The sequence below is a fragment of the Trichosurus vulpecula genome, chromosome 1, assembly GCF_011100635.1.
Source record: "Trichosurus vulpecula isolate mTriVul1 chromosome 1, mTriVul1.pri, whole genome shotgun sequence".
In the NCBI taxonomy this organism is placed as follows: Eukaryota; Metazoa; Chordata; class Mammalia; order Diprotodontia; family Phalangeridae; genus Trichosurus; species Trichosurus vulpecula.
This window is the reverse complement of record NC_050573.1, coordinates 544,969,548-544,974,696: the sequence shown is the minus strand read 5'-3', so window position 1 is coordinate 544,974,696 and position 5,149 is coordinate 544,969,548.

Sequence of the window (5,149 nt, the reverse complement as noted above, 5' to 3'; positions counted from 1 at the left end):
AACCGGGGACCACGTGACTCCGCGAGGGTTGGCCCAGCTTCCTGACCGCGCACGGAGGAAGTCACGTGACATGGGGGTGTCACCTCCCTCTCCCCCCGCCCCCCATCTCTGCGCGGGACCGTCCTTGGGGTGTATTGGATCACGTGCCATTTCGGGGATCCCCAATCTTTCTCCGTCCGTCACTGCCTGTACCCACAGGCTTCTCAGGGGCAGATGGAAGGCTTCAGCGGGGCCCTTTCTTGGGGCCGAAAATTAAGTTAGCACATGTGCTTTCTGTGCCTTCTAGGAATTCCTATATAAAGCTGGTGCGTACGCAGAAGAGGATTTTGGTGCCAATTAAAGCTAGCGGCAGCCGCGGTGCCCAAAGACAAAAAACACCAACACCCCACACCCCTCTCTGCAGGTTCAGAAGGAAAGGAAACTTCGGCCTCGCCGCCTCAGAGCCACGTGGGGCCCCCTAGGTTCTCGGGTGCGGCTTTTTGACCCAGGCCAAGTTTCACAGAATAAATCCTTTTATTAAGGGAATGACTTTGAACAAATCCCCTTAATAAAAGGATTTATTCTGTAAAACCTGGACTCAGTCAAAAGGCCACACCCGAGGACCTAGATTGCCACTCGTGACCCGGAGGCGGCAGATTGCCCACCCCCATCTAGGCTATGATCGGAACACTCTTCAGCCCAGAGGTCTTAAGATCCTGTGTGAGAGTAATTCTTGTCCCCTTGGTTCCTTAGGCTGGAGGTCAATGAGTCAGCGAGCTGGCTAGAAGATAACTGGTTAACTTAGCATCTGCTAATGAGCAGGTGCTGAGCGAGGCCAGAACGAAGGTTATACACAGCTTTAGGGCAGGCTTTCTGCAGGGCTGAAGGGAGCTAGCCGGTGAGGTTACTCAGTCACTCTTCGTATTTGGCACGTTAAGTACTGAGGGCAAGATGTCAGATGATTGGAGCGGGCTAGGGGGGAAACCCTGTTAACATTGAGGTTAGACTATATTAATCTCCTTAATGTGTCACCAGATGCTCAGTGGGACTTCAACCCCATCTACAACTTTATCATGCCACTCCCCCTTCCCTAGGATAAAGTCACCAGGAAACATTGGCATGCTTTAACTTTGCTGTTCACACATCACCAGTACCTCAACCTCGCTGAGGTTGAGTGATGCCTCGCTGGTGGCTTGGAGGGGGAACAAAAAAAATTCCTCCCACAGCCTCCCTTTAGAGGGGGCTCAAAATGCCAGCCATCTCTTCATTTGCCACCAGGCTCTCTGCTTGGTTTCTACTCCATTATCTTCTGCCTAATACCCCTGTCCTCAGTGCCCTCTGACACTCCATCTCTAACACACTTCTCAGTTTCCTTTTGTATATTGTCTTACTCCATTAGACTGACTCCATGAGAGCAGGGACTGTCTTGCTTTCATTTATATCCCTGGCATTTAGCATAGTTCCCAGCACATAGTAGGTGCATAATAAATGTTTATCATATTGTATCATAACCTAGAGGTCTCAAGAGTTGCCAGATATCAGGTTTGTTCCAGTAGGATAATACATTTCTGAAAGGTTAGTCTTATAATGTCCTGGTGGGATAGGACACATCTACAATAGTGGAAGTCTTCAAGATAGAAATCATTCATCCAATTGGTGCCTGCCAGAGGGTCTGTCTCTATTTAGACAACCTTTCTATTTCTTTGACCTCTCAGGTTATTTTTTTCTTCAAGAGATTTCCACGTAACTCACAGCCTATAGGTTTTATCCCTTTTCTCCAAATACATTCTGGAAAATATTAAGGATTGTTGTTCACTCCTATCTGACTCTTCATGACCCTATGGACCATACTGTCCCTGGGGTTTTCTTGTCAAAGATACTGAAATAGTTTGCCATTTCCTTCTCCAAAAATATATTAAGGGATATCATGGAAAAGGTAACCTAGTAGTAGCAGATCTCAAACTATCCTACCAAGCAGTAATCATCAAAACTATTTGGTAGTGGTTAAAAAAATTTAAAAAAAAGTTGTTAGATTAGGCACATAAGATGCAGAAGTAATCCAGATAAACAGAAGAACCCTAACTGCTGGATAAAGACCTACAATTTGACAAAAATTAGGAAAATTGGAAAACAATGACAGAAGTTAGGTTTAGACCAACAGTTTACACAGTACAACACAATAAGCTCTAAATGGATATTGTTGTTTGTCCTTCCTTCTTGAGGAGGACCATGACATTAGGAAGATGATACTATGACTTGCAAGTGAATTAGATTTAAGTGAGGGAGGGCTGTGCAAGGTCACCAGCCTCACTTTCTCCTCCAGAGCTATCTCGGTCTTGTGGTAAGACATAGATCAGGATGATTGGAGATAACCAAATGGATATGTAACAGTTAAAAATTAGGTAAACTGAGGCACAAGTTTCTGAGCATCATTGATTTATTAGCAAAGCATTAATTTACCAATAAATAGTATTTCAGCTTCTTCAGCAAAGATAAGATCCCCAAATGAAGGGGATAGTTTTACAGGTTTTGGGGAGTAAAGAACAAAGAACAGAGCAGGGTAAGTGACATGGGGTTGAAGATAACATAATTAGTTATATAACTGAAGTGTGGAAAACAGTATGATTGATTAGACAAATGGTAAGGAAGGGCTAGCAATGACCTGCACCTTACCTTCTGTGATTAAGAAGTGTTCATTATTTTTGTCTACCTGCAAGATAATAGCCCAGGCTTCTTTGGATAGCAAACCAGATATCCTTGAAGGATAGCTTAGTGGTCAATATTAACCCATGACAGACCAGCTGAATTTTGAACTAAATTCAGAGACAAAGAACCATGACTTAGGCAATTATAGGACAAAAACAATTAACTATAAATAGTATCAATAAAAAAAATTAAACAGAACTAATGGATCATTTCAGATACCTAAATTTAAGAGTTCACATTACAGGAGTAGCAATAGATGTCTATTCACAGCTATGAATAGAAGAAGAGTTCTTCACCAAACAATGGAAAATTTTGATTACATGAAATTGAAAAGCTTTTGCACAAACAAAATCAATGAAGTTAGAACTAAAAGGGAAATAGTTAACTGAGAAAACTGCCGCATAGTTCTCTGATAAAGGTCTCATGTCCAAGATGCATAGGAACTTGATACCAATATATAAGAACAAGAGCCATTTCCCCTGAATGTACCCCTGAAAGGGGTACAAAGGCAATTCTCAAAAGAAGAAAGGAAGCTATAGACAGCCACATTAAAAAAAATGTTCCAAGTGACTAATAATAAGAAATGCAAATTAAAACAACTCTAAGGTTCTATCTTATACTCTTCAGATAAGCAAAAATAAATAAATAGATGCAGAAAAAACTTTTGACAAAATACAACACCCATTCCTATTAAAAACACTGGAAAGCATAGGAATAAGTGGAGCCTTGCTTAAAATGATAAGTAGCATCTACCTAAAACCATCAGCAAGCATTATATGCAATGGGGATAAGCTAGATGCATTTCCAATAAGATGGTGGGGCAGGGTTTGAAACAAGGATGTCCACTGTCACTACTGTTATTCAATATGGTACTAGAAATGTTAACTTTAGCATTAAGGGAATAAAAAGAAATTGAAGGAATTAGAATGGACAAAGAAGAAGCTACGTTAACCACTCTTTGCAGATGATATGATGATAGAGAATCCTAGAGATAAAAAAAACTACTTGAAATTAAAAACAACTTTAGCAAAGTTGCAGGATATAAAATAAACCCACGCAAATCGTTGGCATTTCTATATATTACTAACAGAGCCCAACAGTAAGAGATAGAAAGAGAAATTCCATTTTAAAATTACTATAGACATTATAAAATATTTGGGAGTCTACCGACCAAAACAGACCCAGGGACTATATGAACACAACTACAAAACACTTTTCACATAAATAAAGTCAGATCTAAATAATTGGAAAAACAACAGTTGCTCATGGGTAAGCCGAGCTAATATAATAAAAATGACAATTCTACCTAAATTAATATACTTATTCAGTGCCATGCGAGACACACTACCAAAAAATTATTTTGTAGAGCTAGAAAAAATAATAACAAAATTCATCTGGAAGAACAAAAAGTCTTAGAATATCAAGGAAATTAATGAAAAGAAATGCTGGGGAAGGTGGCCTAATTATATTATAAAACAGCAATCATCAAAACTATTTGGAACTGGCTAAGAAATAGAGGGGTAGATCAGTAGAATAGGTTAGGTACACAAAGCACAGTAGCCAATGATTATAGTAAGCTACTGTTTGATAAACCCAAAGACCCTGAAATAAGAACTCATTATTTGACAAAAACTGCTGGGAAAACTGGAAAATAGTATGGCAGAAACTGGGCATAGACCAATATCTTACACCGTATACCAGAATAAAGTCCAAATGGGTACATGATCTAGGTATAAAGGCTGATACTATAAACAAATTAGGGGAGCAAGGAATCAGTCAGATTTGTGGAGAATGGAGGAATTTATGACCAAACAAGAGATAGAGAACATTATAAAATGCAAAATGGATAAATTTGATTACAGTAAATTAAAAAGTTTTTGCACAAACAGATAAGCAAAAATATCAAAAATGGAAATTGACAATTAGGAGGGGCTATGGGAGAACAGTCATACTAATGCATTATTGGAGCTATTAACTGTTTTGGAAAGCAATTTGGAACCACACCCCAAAACTCTCTAAACTGTGCATACTCTTTGACTCAGTGACTCCTTTAATTGGAATATAACTCAAAAAGATTTACAAATATTAAAGAAGAGGGAAAGGACTCATATGCAAAAAATATTTTAGAAACACTTTGTTATACCCCAGAACTAGAAACAAAGTAGGCGTTCAACAACTGGGAAATGACTGAACAAATTATTGCATGTTGATTTAATGAAATTTTGTTGCATTCAAAGAAATGGGAAACCTAGGAATGTGTATGAATTGATACAGAGTGAAATGATTGGGAATGCAAATTCACCAAAGTCGACAGTCTTGAACTTGTTCTATGAAGTTTGGATTAGTCAAAGGGCCATGTTTGAGGACCTAGAGGGCTTGGCTTCCAGGCCGCAGGTTCCCCATCCCTGGTCTAGAAGAAAAGAAACAAAAAGCAATAAGGTTAGAATTTTTCTGAGCTGAGGTC